General features: G+C 50.3%; 1 long non-coding RNA gene across 2 annotated transcripts in view; it reads right to left on the bottom strand.

Moving 5' to 3' along the window:
- Positions 1–230: 230 nt before the first annotated feature.
- The window catches only part of LOC143828858 (uncharacterized), a 34,401-nt gene continuing 18,736 nt past the window's right edge, over positions 231–15,895 (bottom strand). The window contains exons 2-5 of one of the 2 annotated variants that reach the window (XR_013227940.1): positions 10,875–10,979; positions 7,659–7,761; positions 595–748; positions 231–362 (exon numbers count right to left, since the gene is read on the bottom strand). This is a non-coding gene — a long non-coding RNA (uncharacterized LOC143828858). Of the gene's footprint in view, positions 363–594; positions 749–7,541; positions 7,762–10,874; positions 10,980–15,895 lie in introns of both variants that reach the window. The other variant, XR_013227939.1, reaches the window with a different exon arrangement.

The following is a 15,895-nucleotide window of genomic DNA, read 5'->3' on the forward strand; positions in this document are numbered from 1 at the left end:
GGCATCAATTGGGCATGGAATTCGGGTCACTGTGGGTCATTGTGAATTCTCTGCATTCTGCAGGGGGTTGGACTAGATGACCTTGGAGGCCCCTTCCAACTCTAGGATTCTATGATTCTTCTTTTTCATATCCTTTGTCTTCTTCACCTTCTTCTTTTCATCTTCTTTTTTTTGTCTTCTTCATTGTCTCCTCCTCCTCCTTCCAGAGAGCCGTGTGTCATCAGCCCATACACATTCAACAAAAACTTTTAACTAAAATATAATATTCAAAAAGGTTTTTAAAGGATTATAAATGAGGTCTCGTCTTAAGGATCACCCTGTAGGCCACACGACAACCCGGAACACTTCATTTCACCAGACTTCTGCGGACACAAAAAAACAAATAGGAACAATGTCTGAAGGCAGTCTTCAAGCAAAGGTTGGATGCAGGTGATGGTGGAGGAGCGAGAGGGTTGTGGGTGTCCTGCATAGTGCAGGGGGCTGGACTAGATGACCTAGGAGGTCCCTTCCAACTCTATGAGTCTATGATTCTCCATGCACAGAGCAAACCTCCCCTACCACCACCCCCACTCCCGTTTTTTTTTGCTGTCCCACCTGGAGGGTGTTCAGAAGAAGCAAACATCACCCCCTTTCGGGTCCCCGCTGGGAAGAAAGTCCGGGTACGGATGAAAAAAGACGGCGTCAGCAAAACGAGGCTCCCTTTCTTTTCATTTCAGGATCATTTTAACATCATTGGTTTTTCTCCCCCCTGCAAAAAAAAAAAAATTAAAAAATTACCCCGGTTCTCTAAGCTTTTGAAGCCCCACGCAAACAAAACGAAACAAAACAAAAAACACATCTTAGGGAGAAAACCAATAACACCTAGTTAAAACAATTACACCTAATCTGAGCGATCCGTAATGAATTCTTGCCGCCGCAAACAAGCCCATACAAAACGTCTGTGTATTTCACTTGGGAGGCGGCCAAGGAATTCGCACTCAAACAAGGCGGCTTTGCACAGCTGGCAGAAAGCAAATTGCAGGACGCGTCCCGCACCCCCCCCCCCGGGCGTATTGTTCCATGGAGGGGGGCAGGCAATGACATAAGACCACAAGGAGAGCCTGGCTGGAGAGGGACGCCAGCCCTCCTACGGGAAAGATGGGGTCTCCTTCTGCCAGGCCCTGACCCCCTGCCCAGGGAGTTAACAGGGGAGGGAGGGAGGCCTAAGCTGTGTTGCTGCCAGGGTGGTGATGTCACTTCCGGGGAGCACAGGAACAGGCGTCATCACGTCCAGGGTGACGCTCTGGTATTTGGGCAAAAACTCTATGGTAGAAGCCGTTTTTACAGTAGAGGTTTTGCCCAAATACCGGAGCATCTCTGTGATTTCACAGTATGATGATGTCAACTCTGATTCAAGCCATGTTGCTAGTAGATCAGATCAGGGGTCCATCTAGTCCAGCCTCCGGTCTCACACAGGGGCCATCCAGTTCCTCTGGAGGGCCAATAACAGGGCAGAGAGGCCGAGGCCTTCCTAAGAACCTCAGAAGAGCCCTGCTGGGTCAGACCAGGGGTCCATCCAGTCCAGCCTCCTGTCTCACACAGGGGCCAGCCAGTTCCTCTGGAGGGCCAATAACAGGGCAGAGAGGCCGAGGCCTTCCTAAGAACCTCAGAAGAGCCCTGCTGGATCAGCCCCTGCTAGTCTGAGTAAAGGAGACTGACTTGATGGACCAAGGGTCTGATTCCCTAGAACGCCGTCTCTTGTGTTCACACGTCTTCTTGATTCCCTTTCATCAGATTGCTTCTCCCAGAAATTTGCTCGGGCAGAATGAAAGAGAGAAAAGCCGAAACGCCCAGAAGCCGGCTCCAGTTCAGGCCAACGCAGATCCAAGACCCCGTTTTCAAAAGCCGTCCGAAAGAAGGGGCAGAACAGCTGCTGAGATTTCCCTGCTGAAGATGGAGCAAGAAGCAGTGGATTAACTACGGAAGGGAAGCGGGAAGCCTTCCCAGCCAGCCCCAGAAGAAAGCAGCTTGGAGGCTCTGCCTGGCCAGAACGTGGCCTTCCCACTTGCTGCCGGGAGGGAGGTCTGAGCCGAGTGGGTGGGAACGGCTGGAGCAAACCTTGGCAGCGCCTAACTCCTGTTCTTTCCAAAGCCTGTAGAAAGCAGGCACATTGGGATCGAAGCACAGATGTTTTGGGGTGCCAACCCCCAGGTGGGATCCTCTGGAGTTATAGCTCCTCTCCAGCCTAAGGAGCCCCTGCAGAAAATGGCTGCTTTTGGGGGGGGGGGGGGCTCCCTAGCACTATATCCCACTGAGGCCCTTCTCCATCCCAAATCTCACCCACAGACAAGTGCTTGAGAGCCAGCTGGGTGTAGTGGTTAAAGAGCGGCAGGCTCTAATCTGGAGAACTGGGTTCGATTCCCTGTTCCTCCCTCACATGCAGCCAGCTGGGTGATTTTGAGCCAGTCCCAGTTCTCTCAGAGCTCCCTTGGCCACACCTACCTCACAGGGAGTTCATTGTGGGGAGAGGAAGGGAAGGTGATGGTAAACTGCTTTGAGACGCATGCGGCCAGCTGGGTGATTTGGGGCCAGTCCCAGTTCTCTTAGAGCTCTCTGGGCCCCACCTACCTCTCAGGGCGTTCGTTGTGGGGAGAGGAAGGGAAGGTGATGGTAAACTGCTTTGAGACACGTGCAGCCAGCTGGGTGATTTGGGGCCAGTCCCAGTTCTCTTAGAGCTCTCTGGGCCCCACCTACCTCTCAGGGTGTTCGTTGTGGGGAGAGGAAAGCAAGGTGACGGTAAACTGCTTTGAGACACATGAGGCCTGCTGGATGACCTTAGGCCAGTCACAGTTCTCCCAGAGCTCTCTCCACCCCACCTGCCCTGCAGGGTGCCTCTTGTGGGGAGAGGAAGGCAATAGAGCAAGCCGCTTTGAGACTCCTTCGGGTGGTCCAAAGCAGGGTGCCAAACCCCAGCTCTCAATCCTCTCGAAAGTTTATTTCCAGCCAGCCCCTTCTCTTCCGTAATGAGCCCCATTTACCTCTCTTAATTAGCGACAAGGAATATTAATTAGGGAGGCGCCTGGGGAGGAAAGCAAATTCCTTGAGTAAACTCCAGGCGTCTCAAGTGAAGGGAGAGCCGATAAGAATTCTATCGCAGCGCATCAGCCCTTCTGAAGCCCCGCTGGAATTCAAGGTCCTCTCCTGAAGTGTGTGAGCACACAGCCCGGAAAGTTTGAGCAGAACATTTTGTAGGTTAGTTAGGGACTTTCGGGGAGGGGATGTGTGAGATGTCTTCAGTCTACCCTAGTGGTTCTCAACCTTCCTAATGCCGCGACCCTTTTAACACAGTTCCTCATGTTGTGGAGACCCCCAACGATAAAATTATGCACAGAAATTACACCAAAACTGACCCATGGCGTGAAGATCCATTGTTCATAATTGTATATAAATTGTTTTTTTTTCCCCCTAGGGTTTCTCCATTCAGTTCTGCCTCTTGTCCCACAATGCCCATCTTGCTCTTTTCCGCTGCTCCAGACAGACAAACGTTCTATCTCGATCTACCCCGCAAGGCTGTTGTGTGGATGGGTCCCGCCCGGCCAAGGTGCTTGCCCTGCCATGACCCCTGTGAATGTGTCGTTCAACTTGCAAAGGGGTCCTGACCCCCCCAACCAAGTTGAGAACCGCTGGTCTACAGCATCGTGCCGGGCTGGAGATTCACAGTTTGCCACCTCTGTCCTATTCCATCCGGCCCACCCCTATGGTCTGCCAACTCCTGGAGGGTCTTGGCAAGCTTTCTTTCTCTGGGTATCTTGATGCCACCACTGTTCTGGACACCACGGGGTCTGTTAATTGCTGGGGGCTCCCCTCGAGAAATAGGTTCTCACCTTATCCTCTTCCATAGCTGGCCATGGCAAACCACTTGCAAGTCTCACTTGCCCGGCTGCCAGACAATCTTAGAATCTCCTGGCTACATTACACACGTGCCACATGACAAATGAATAATGCCAGTTCTGGACTGGGAGATTCTTCCTATATTAGATAGGTAAAGGTATCCCCTATGCAAGCACCGGGTCATGTCTGACCCTTGGGGTGACGCCCTCTAGCGTTTTCATGGCAGACGCAATATGGGGTGGTTTGCCAGTGCCTTCCCCAGTCATTACCGTTTACCCCCCAGCAAGCAAGCTGGGTACTCATTTTACCGACCTCGGAAGGATGGAAGTCAACCTTGAGCCGGCTGCTGGGATTGAACTCCCAGCCTCATGGGAAGAGCTTTCAGACTGCATTTCTGCTGCCTTACCACCCTGGGCCACAAGAGGCTCCTATATTAGATAGGAGGCTGTAAAAATAAAGAGCCAGCTTGATGACGGGGTTAAGAACGGCAGTTTCTTATCTGGTGAGCTGAGCTTGATTCCACATGCAGCCAGCTGGGTGATTTTGGGTTTGTCAGAGTCCCGTTAGAGCTATTCTCACAAAGCAGTTCTGTCAGAGCTCTCTCAGCCGGACCTGCTTCACAGGATGTCTGTTGCGGGGAAAGCAAGGGAAGGCAGTTATAAGCTGTTCTGAGACTCCTTCGGACAGTAAAAAGCAAGGTATTAAAAAAAACAACTCTTCTTCTTTGTTTTAGTTCTATTTCTCAATTGTCTTTTGGCTGCAACTCGGTTGCCATCATTCAGTTGTGAAATTCCTGGAGATTTTTTTCAGGGGGCGGGCCTGGGAGACTGGGGTTCAGAGAGTGTATTTAAATACACTCGTGATGTAAAAATGAAGTCTACGAGGTGGTAAAAAATATGAAAGAAGAGGCTCCCGCACTTATAAATTGTGTTCAGATATATCTCTTGGAGCTACCCTATTAAAACATTTTAAAAATTTGTTAAGCCTTGGGCTTGCCAGGGCACTAATAGAGCTATTCTGACTGAGCAGAAATATCAGGGCTCTCTCAGCCCCACCCACCTCAGAGGGTGTCCGTTGTGGGGAGAGGAAAGGGAAGGCGACTGTAAGCCACTTTGAGACTCCCTCGGGTAGAGGAAAGCAGCATATAAGAACCAACTCTTCTTCGTCTTTAGGGAAATCTCAGGGCTCTCTCAGCTTTCCCTCCCTCACAGGGTGTCTGTTGTGGGGAGAGGAAGGGAAGGTGAATGTAAGCCACTTTGAGACTCCTTCAGGTAGGGAAAAGTGGCATATAAGAACCAACTCTTCTTCTTCTTCAGTAATCTCAGGGCTCTCTCAGCTTTCCCTCCCTCACAGGGTGTCTGTTGTGGGGAGAGGAAGGGAAGGTGAATGTAAGCCACTTTGAGACTCCTTCAGGTAGGGAAAAGTGGCATATAAGAACCAACTCTTCTTCGTCTTCAGTAATCTCAGGGCTCTCTCAGCTTTCCCTCCCTCACAGGGTGTCTGTTGTGGGGAGAGGAAGGGAAGGTGAATGTAAGCCACTTTGAGACTCCTTCAGGTAGGGAAAAGTGGCATATAAGAACCAACTCTTCTTCGTCTTCAGTAATCTCAGGGCTCTCTCAGCTTTCCCTCCCTCACAGGGTGTCTGTTGTGGGGAGAGGAAGGGAAGGTGAATGTAAGCTACTTTGAGACTCCTTCAGGTAGGGAAAAGTGGCATATAAGAACCAACTCTTCTTCGTCTTCAGTAATCTCAGGGCTCTCTCAGCTTTCCCTCCCTCACAGGGTGTCTGTTGTGGGGAGAGGAAGGGAAGGTGAATGTAAGCTACTTTGAGACTCCTTCAGGTAGGGAAAAGTGGCATATAAGAACCAACTCTTCTTCTTCTTCAGTTATCTCAGGGCTCTCTCACCCTCCCCTCCCTCACAGGGTGTCTGTTGTGGGGAGAGGAAAGGGAAGGTGACTGGAAGCCGCTTTGAGACTCCTTCGGGTAGAGAAAAGCGGCCTATAAGAACCAACTCTTCTTCTTCTTCAGTAATCTCAGGGCTCTCTCAGCCTCCCCTCCCTCACTGGGTGTCTGTTGTGGGGAGAGGAATGTAAGCCACTTTGAGACTCCTTCGGGTAGAGAAAAGCGGCATATAAGAACCAGCCCTTCTTTTCTTCTCTGTTTGCGGAACCCATGAATTTAATAGAGCTCTCCAGCTACCGCCTGGAGGCTGGCAACCCTAATGGCCCTAGAGGGCCTGGACCAGGCTCAGCTTGTGTCCTAATGAAGTTCTGTTCTGTTTTGGGCCCAGGTGAGGCCTTCACCTTACGACTGCCTCTCCCTGGTGGGTCTAACTGGACACATTCTCTGTTCCGTCTCTCTCAGGACCACACAGGAGTACGATGCGGCCGAACAATTGCCCAAGTCACGAATTAGGAGAGGAGGTCAAAGCACTGGTTTAGGCCTCCGCGAATGACTCTGAGGCATTCTCTCTCCCGGCCACATGATCCGGCCGGTCCAGAGCTGTCACAGCTCAGCTGCCTTAATCCGCCTTAATTTGAGCGCATATCAAGCTCAACATGTGATATGCAGGACGTTTCGGGAGGAGAGCGTGCCTCTTTTCTTCAGCTGCGGGTCTGGCTAGGCTCGGAGGTATAATGAGTCAGGGTCTCGTGGGCGGCATATAGTGGGAATACGGTTCATAGAATCATAGAGTTGGAAGGGACCTCCTGGGTCATCTAGTCCAACCCCCTGCACTATCCAGGACACTCCCTGCTCAACCACGGTGACCTGAATTCCATGCCTAAGTGATTCTCCCCACCAAAAATCTCCAGAATCCAGCCTGGCCTAGAGGAAATTCACCTACCATCCCACAGTGGCAATCAACAATTCCCTGGGTGTGCAAGGAAGGGCCACAAGAGACCAGAATTGGCACATCACTTCCTGCCCACCTGTTCACCATCTCCCTAAAGTTCATGAAATCAGCCTCTCCGTCAGATGGCTATCTAGCCTCTGCTTAAAAATATCCAAAGAAGGAGAACCCACCACCTCCCGAGGAAGCCTGTTCCACTGAGAAACCGCTCTGACTGTCAGGAGCTTCTTCCGGATGTTTAGACAGAATTTAGAATCTTAGAATCATAGAGTTAGAAGGAATCTCCTGGGTCATCTAGTCCAACCCCCTGCACTATGCAGGACACTCCCAACCCTCTCATCCACTGTCACCTGCCACCCCCCTTGAACCTTCACAGAATCAGCCTCTCCGTCAGATGGCTCTCCAGCCTCTGCTTAAAAATCTCCAAAGATGGAGAACCCACCACCTCCCGAGGAAGCCTGTTCCACTGAGGAACCGCTCTGACTGTCAGGAACTTCTTCCGGATGTTTCATCCCATTGGATCTGGTCCGTCCCTCCGGGGCAAGAGAGAACAACTCTGCTCCAGCCTCTACATGGCAGCCTTATAACTACTTTAAGATGCTTATCAGATCCCCTCTAAGTCATCTCCTCTCCAGGCTAAACAGACCAAGCTCCCCCAACCTTTCCTCACACGTCTTGGTCTCCAAACCCCTCACCATCTTTGTTGCCCTCCTCTGGACACGCTCCAGTTTGTCTACATCCCTCTTCAACTGGGGTGCCCAAGACTGAACCCAATGCCCCACGTGAGTCTGAAGCAGAGAAGAATAAAGCGGTACCATCACCTCCTGCGATCTGGACACGATACTCCCCTTGACACGCCCAACTGATATGTATGGTTGTCTTTCCCGGAGAACTCCAGGCCTCAGCTGGAGATTGGCAACCCATGCATGTGTGCTCACAGTTCTTCCGTGGCCGGCCCATTCCGCCAGTGGCTCCGGATACCATTCGAGGGTTCGGCGTTTGCTTTCCTGTCCGCAGCCCCCGCAGTCCCTCTCCTCATTCCTGGGGATATTCAGATATTAAATTAGCCACGGGAGGCCTCTGATTCCATTCCTTGAGTGCTAGCAAAACCTACTGTGTACCAAAGGAGTAAATTATTAGTAGGGGAGGGAGGAGAGCCACCGAGCGGGCTATCAAGTTCAAACCAAACGTGTCTCTCGGTTCAGAGAAAACCGCGTGTCTCCGAAATTTCCCTGCAAACGGCACAGAGGGGGCCCTCGAATTCAAGAACCCACTTCGAGGTTTTTCATTAAACATCCAGCACGGGGAGGGGGGGGGGGGGGGGAGGGAGAGTGATAACGATAATTAATACAGCAAAACCACTTAACGGGCAGATAACGAAGGACGGGGAAGGGGGGGGACGCCTTCGAGAACTGTGACCCGCACCGTGGGACGCCGGTTTTGCTATTTTTGACAACATAATGAAAAATCCGTCCCTGTTTTGGCAACGACCACGGTTCCCAGATCTAGATTGAGATCTGACAGACTGCTTGGGGAGCGCACATGCAAAGGGAGGGGGGGCAGGGTGGAATCAGGCTCAGGAACCCCGAAAGGGAAACTGGGATGGTCTTTGAAGAAGAAGAAGAAGAAGTTGGTTCTTATAAGCCACTTTTCTCTACCCGAAGGAGTCTCAAAGCGGCTTCCAATCGCCTTCCCTTTCCTCTCCCCACAACAGACACCCTGTGAGGTAGGTGAGGCTGAGAGAGCCCTGATATTACGGAAGAAGAAGAAGAGTTGGTTCTTATATGCCGCTTTTCCCTACCCGAAGGAGGCTCGAAGCGGCTTACAGTCGCCTTCCCTTTCCTCTCCCCACAACAGACACCCTGTGGGGTGGGTGAGGCTGAGAGAGCCCTGATATTCCTGCTCGGTCAGAACAGTTTTATCAGTGCTGTGTTGAGCCCAAGGTCACCCAGCTGGCTGCATGTGGAGGAGTGCAGAATCGAACCCGGCATACCAGATTAGGAGTCCGCACTCCTAACCACTACACCAAGCTGGCTCTCCAGTTTGGCTTTGCCACCAGAACCCCTCCAAAAAAACCCCACCTTCTTTTTCATCCATCCTTCTGTTTATTTTGAAAACTCCCCGGATCGAAAATGCCTCAGGGTAGGGAGCTCGTGTTCTTTTGGTGCTCCGGAAACTCCCCTGCGTAGTTCAACGGCACCATACACATGAGGGGTCCCCAACGTGGTGCCCACAGGAAATGTTCTTGGGGCCCGCTAAATACAGTTAGACAGGACTATCCCTCTCCCCTTTTCCTTTACAACGTTGTTTTTCTATTCTCAATAAAGCTATTTATTCTTTAAGCAGCTGATGCCCCACTCATTGGCAGGCCTAGCACTTCTGCTCTCGGGTTGGCTCTGCCCCCTATGACTGACATTTTGTGGTTCCACCACAAAATGGTTGCAATCCCACGGGCTCCCCCACCCCCAGCAAACTTCAGTGCTGTACTAAGATGACTCTTTGAGACTCCTTCAGGTAGAGAAAAGCAGCATATAAGAACTTCTTCTTCTCCTCCTCCTTCTCCTTCCTCTCCTCCTCCTCCCTCTCCCTCTCCCTCTCCCCCTTCTCCTCCTCCTCCTCCTTCCCATTCTTCTTCTTCTTCTCGTTCTTCTTCTTCTCCTCCTTCCCATTCTTCTTCTTCTTCTCCTCCTCCTTCTTCTCCTCCTCCTCCTCCTCCTAGATCCCCTGGGGGAAAGGGCTGCTTTGAAGGGTGGTTTTGGGGGATGCCAGCCTCCAGGTGAGACCGGGGGATCCGTTCCTCTCGAGAAAAGGGCTGCTTTGGAGGGTGGGCTCTCTGGTACTTTACCCCACTGAGGTCTCTGTCCTCCCCAGGCTCGCTCCCCAAACAGTCAGGTGCTTCCCAACCCGGATCTGTCAACCCTACACCCCATCCCCTTCCAGTGGCCACTGGGAAACCTGAAATCCCTAATTGTATCTGGGGAGGTTTGCATTCAAAACGAGCGTCTTACTATCGGTCCGCAGGCCCTTCCTTAAAATCTCCGCTATCTCCCTTATGCCCCCTCAGAAAGATCTTTCCAATGTCTCCCTCCCAACCTAGCTATGCAAGCAAAGCAACAAGTCTTTAAAGTTTGATGACGTCTCTTCCCAAAAAGGGTTTCGATGTCATTGGGGGTTTATATACGCGCCTCCCTTTCTCTATCGAAATTATCAGCTGTGTTGCTGGCTCCACACTCCCCCTGCCCCTCCCCGGCCCAGACCGGAGTGGAAAAGAGCTGACCCCCTTTTTGCAGAACGCTTTAAACATTCTAGCGCCGTGCCGGGGCATCCTGTGCAGTGTAAATATTTTAATCCCTAATTAATCACTTTGGTTAGATTGGAAAAACAGAAGTCTAATGAAAGCGATTTGAAATTTCCTTCCCTGAATAATTGCATTGTTCAAGGGCTTCTGGGAAGAGTCACACTCCTGACCTTCCGTCCTCGGGTGCCTGGAGAGGGGTGAGGCTTAATAGGCGTCCTTCAGTCCCCTCTCTCGGTGGCCGTCATGAGATTAGAAATACCTTTCACGCACTTTGGCGGCCGCCGCGCGGAGAGGGGCGATGCGGGCGGGCGGCCGAGGGGTTACCGAGTCCCATGCTGATCCCGCCCCCCCCCCCGGAAAAATTTATGCACCCCACAGCAAGGTGAAAAGAGGCCAATATGATCCTGGGGCCACACAGAGACTCTGTGTCGGCTTGCTTAACTCATTGAGAGCCTAGCTTGCTTTATTGACCTGGCTGGCTCTCGAGAGACGCCCTCCTTCAATTTATGCTGATGATTATAGTTACAGGTGTGGGGAAAGATGGAGAGGAAAACAGGCATGTTGTTTGCATATTCTGTGTAACTGAGCAGAATATAAGGAGTTCCCTGCAGGGGGCATCGGAGGAGATGGGTGTTTAGCATCCCGCAGGCTTTGGGAACACCAGAAGGGGCGCAATTGTGTAGAATGTGGTTGGGAAGCGGAGCTGTGGACACGCCCACCTGTGGCCCCTCCCCTTCCCATCCCCTCCAGGCCTCTCATTGGTCATTTGGGGAGGGGCGGATGGGTCCAAATGACCATATTTGGTCGTATCACCCACTAAGTGCTTAAGAAATAAAATAAGTAAACTTCCACTTACGGTGTGTCCGTGTGATGGCCTAGCACAATAGAGTTTGACTTTAATTAACTTCAAACAATTCGGGCAACCCTTCCAGAGCCATCAAGAGACACCGGTTGAGAAAGCCTGGAATAGAAAGTTACTGATGATTTTCAAATAATAATGATAATAATAATAATAACAACAACAACAACAATAATCATAATCGTTGTTATCGTTATCGTTATCATCATTATCATCATTACATTGTCCCCTACCCAAGGTCCTAGGATCCTGGATCTATTTTTTTTTTTTTTTTTCTTTTTCAAACACTTTCTTTTATTATTGATTTTTTTATTCAATCTTTGATTATTGACAATAGTTGTTCATGTTATAATTACATTTCTCATTTTCTCCCTCCCTCACTCCACCCCCACCCTCCACCCTACCTGCCGTTTCCTTATAACTCTTTCAACCATGTACACAGCTTCTTTTGTTTTTTTTTTTGTTTTTTTTTTTTTTTTCTGGATCTAGACATCTGGATCTAGACATCTGGATTTTAAGATTTTTGTACAATCAACATGTTTTAAACATGATCAACTGTATTATGGTCCCCATTTGGCTTGCTGCCCTGAGCCTTCTAAAAGGGTGCAAAGTAATGGCACGAGATCAAGAGATAGTCCTAACTGTCTAACTGCTGTTCTGGAGCCATGTTAGTCTATCTGTCACAGTGGACAAGAGAAACAGTCCTAATTTAAAGACTCATGGAATTTGTGGGAAGGGAGGAGGTGGTGTGAGTCACTGCTCACTTCTTCAGGGTCCAGGAGTCCCTTAAAGACAATTTGCAATTGAGAAGAAGAAGAAGAAGAAGAAGAAGAGTTGGTTCTTATATGCCACTTTTCTCTACCCGAAGGAGGCTCAAAGCAGCTTCCAGTCGCCTTCCCTTTCCTCTCCCCACCACAGACACCCTGTGATGGAGGTGAGGCTGAGAGAGCCCTGATATTACTGAAGAAGAAGAAGAAGAATTGGTTCTTAGATGCCGCTTTTCTCTACCCGAAGGAGGCTCAAAGCGGCTTACATTCGCCTTCCCTTTCCTCTCCCCACAACAGACACCCTGTGGGGTGGGTGAGGCTGAGAGAGCCCTGAGATTCCTGCTCAGTCAGAACAGCTTTATCAGTGCTGTGACTAGCCCAAGGTCACCCAGCTGGCTGCATGTGGGGGAGCGCAGAATCGAACCCGGTGTGCCAGATTAGAAGTCCGCACTCCTAACCACTACACCAAACTGGCTCTCCAGGCAATCCAGAGCACATTGGATCCACTGCCTGGGTGTTGTGATACTTTGTGACAGCCAATGGAGTGCAAGTGGGTAGAGTGTCAGATTAGGATCTGGCTGTCCTGGGTTCCAATCCCCGCTCTGCCGTGGAACCTTGTTGGGTGACCTTGAATTGATTACAAAGTCAACAGGGAGGGGGACCATCATCTGGGCATGGAATTGGGATCCCTGTGGGCGGGCAGGTGGGTGTGAATTTCCTGCATTCTGCAGGGGGTTGGACTAGATGACCCTGGAGGTCCCTTCCAACTCTATGATTCTATGATTCTAGGAGTTTATACCTCACAGGGTTGTTGTTGTGTGGGGAAAAACCCGAGGAACTGAAAATAACATCAAAGGCTTTGGACCTCCAGTGGGAAGAAAGGAGGGTATTAATGAAGTAAATTGATAAGTAACACGTGCAGAAAACCTTCCTCCAGGAGACACATGGAGCATTTATCCGTGTTTCATAAGAACGGATAATAAACCTGTGGAATTTGTTCATATAGCCTCTGTCTGCGGGGGATCTCTCAGGCGGCATCAGGAAAAAACCATGCAGGACAAAATTAATTTAAGCAGGGTTTCTTGAACACAAAAACCTCCGCCACACGGAACAATGCAAGGACGAGACATAAACGAAACACACGCTTAACAGTAAACAGAAACTCGGGCTCTTTCTGTGTTCCGTGAAAGGAGGGTTTCCTGCTGGCGGAAAAAAAAATCCAGGACAGATGAGCTCATTTTCTCTCCCAGTTCATAAAGAGGTAAGATTCTTGTCATTCATTCATCTCACAAAAGGAATTCAGTTCCCACAGAATGGACGGTGCAGAATTAAATTACTGTTATTATAGGGGGGGGCGTGGCTCGGTGTCAGAGCCTCTGTTTGGCAGGCAGAAGGTCCCAGGTTCAATCCCCGGCATCTCCAGTTAGAAGGACCAGGCAGAAGGGGATGGGAAAGAGTGATCTTGGCCTAGTCTGCACACAGTAGATAATGCACATTCAATGTGCTTTGGCAGCAGGATTTTCCTGTGCAGATTAGGAAAATCTACTTCTAAAGTGCATTGAAAGTGCATTATCTATTGTGTGCAGACTAGGCCCTTGATAGACTAATGAGTTGACTTAGTAGAGGCAGCTTCCTGTCTTTATACTTATTAGGGAGGGGCCGTGGCTCAGTGGAAGAGCTTCTGCTTGGCATGCAGAAGGTCCCCGGTTCAATCCCCAGCATCTCCAATTAAAAGGACCAGACAGGATGGGGTGGAAGTGGACTACATCAAGGATCTGTCCTGGGGCCTGTGTTGTTCAACATATTTATAAATGATTTGGATGAAGGATTAGAGGGGGTACTTATTAAATTTGCAGATGACACTAAATTTGGGAGGGGTAGCAAACACACCAGAAGACAGAATCAGTATATAGGATGATCTTTTCAGGTTAGAAAGTTGGGCTAAAATGAATTTCAATAGTGATAAATATAAAATTCTTGATATAGGTAGGAAAAACCAATCGCACCACTATAGGATAGGTAAGATCTGTCTTGTCAGTGATACCTGTGAAAAGGATCTGAGGTTTTAGTAGGACTCCATGGCTAAAAAGGCAAGTGGGATTTTGGGCTGTATTAAAAGATAGTGTCCAGGTCATGAGAGGTGATGGTACCACTTTACTCTGCTCTGATTAGACCTCACTTGGAGTCCTGTGTTCAGTTTTGGGCACCCCAGTTGAAGAGGGATGTAAACAAACTGGAGCGTGTCCAGAGGAGGGCAACAATGATGGTGAGGGGTTTGGAGACCAAGATGTATGAAGAAAGGTTGGGGGAGCTTGGTCTGTTTAGCCTGGAGAGGAGACGACTGAGAGGGGATCTGATAACCATCTTCAAGTATTTAAAAGGCTGCCATATTGAGGATGGAGCAGAGTTGTTCTCTCTTGCCCCAAAGGGGCAGACCAGAATGAATGGGATGAAATTAATTCAAAAGAAATTCCATCTAAACATCCGGAAGACGTTCCTGACAGTTAGAGCGGTTTCTCAGTGGAACAGGCTTCCTCGGGAGGTGGTGGGTTCTCCATCTTTGGAGATTTTTAAGCAGAGGCTGGAGAGCCATCTGACGGAGAGGCTGATTCTGTGAAGATTCAAAGGGGTGGCAGGTGACAGTGGATGAGCGAGAGGGTTGGGAGTGTCCCGCATAGTGCAGGGGGTTGGACTAGATGGCCCAGGAGGTCCCTTCCAACTCTATGATTCTATGAATCTGCACAGCCAAAGCCCCGCCTACCCCTTCCACTCGGCAGGCACCCAAAAAAGTGCAGGAGATTGCCCTGGCCCCCACGGGCACCACGTCGGGGATCCCTGACCAACACCGTACAATGCACCTTCAGTCCCAGCGAGCCAGGCAGCCTATGGACACCGTAAATAAAACGAAACGAAAAATGCTATTCAAGAGCGGGATTAAAGAGGGAAGGGGGGAGAAGAAGAGGAAGAAAGAAGAAAAAAAAAACACTGAACCGGTCCTGAAATACCAAGTATTGCTTGGTGACCTTTGAAGTTTAGGATAATTGATTCGCTTCACATCTCAATCCTCTCCGGTTCGCTTTGACGCATCAAAAGAGGCCGGCTTAAGGGACGCGGCGTAGCGAGCGCCGTCAGCTCGGCCTACCTCCTCGCTTGGAAGCGACACCGGGCTCCCTTTGATAAAGCTGGCCTTTGTTTTAATCGCCAAGGTGGCTTAGTGCGTTTCCTTTGGTCATTGCTTGACATTAACACAGACGCCGCTTTGCGCGCAGTCAAGGACCGCGATGTGAGGTTCCCCGAGGCCTCGTCCTGCAGCCGTCACCACATCCCCCCCCCCCAGATGAAAAAGAAGGGGCCTAACAGGATTTGCATTCCTTTCCCCGGAACGTGACTCGTGTGATCCAAAGTTTAAGGTCCTGATTTGTCCCCTGTATCAGTCACTGCCGCGACCCGATTAGTGGCCGGGAGGTGTCTCCTCCGGGGGACAGCCGTCCCCTCGGTCTTTCTCAAGGTGCCTAATGGTTTTAGCCCAAGCGGCGAGCTTCCTACCCGCTCTGGTGTTTGCTCACCTTCCGTGGTGGTGAAAAGGATGCTGTTTTGGACAGGAAAATCCTTCCTTTCTGTGGGTCTCAGTCACGTTCATGAAGGGGGCTGTATTCATACGGGGACGGGGACTTATTCTGAAAGCTGGAGGTTTTGACTGCGTTTTCTACTTCGCAATAAACAAACTTAATTATTGATTTTTTGTAACCGGCTCACACAACAGATTATTCACATGAAAAGGCATGCATCGACACCCAAAATTTTGCATCCCTTGTGAATTGTAAAGATGCTAACCTGCTGGTGGCACTTGGAGATGCCCCAGTTATGGAATCGTAGAATCCTAGAGTGGGAAGGCATCCCCCCCACAGGCCCATCGATAGAATTGTAGTATTCTAGAGTTGGAAGGGACCATAGAGGCCATCTAGTCCCACCTCCTGCTCAGTGCAGGATCAGCCTCAAGCATCCAGGAGAAGGATCTGTCCAGCCGCTGCTTGAAGACCACCAGTGAGGGGGAGCTCCCCACCTCCTTAGGCAGCCCCTTCCCCTGCTGAACTAGACTCCCAGAATCCTAGAGTGGGAAGGGTCCATGGAGGCCATCTAGTCCACCCCCTGCTCAGTGCAGGGTCAGCCTCAAGCATCTAGGAGAAGGATCTGTCCAGCCCCTGCTTAAAGACCGCCAGTGAGGGGGAGCTCACCACCTCCTGAGGCAGC

This window comes from Paroedura picta, chromosome 2 (genome assembly GCF_049243985.1).
Source record: "Paroedura picta isolate Pp20150507F chromosome 2, Ppicta_v3.0, whole genome shotgun sequence".
Taxonomy (NCBI): domain Eukaryota; kingdom Metazoa; phylum Chordata; class Lepidosauria; order Squamata; family Gekkonidae; genus Paroedura; species Paroedura picta.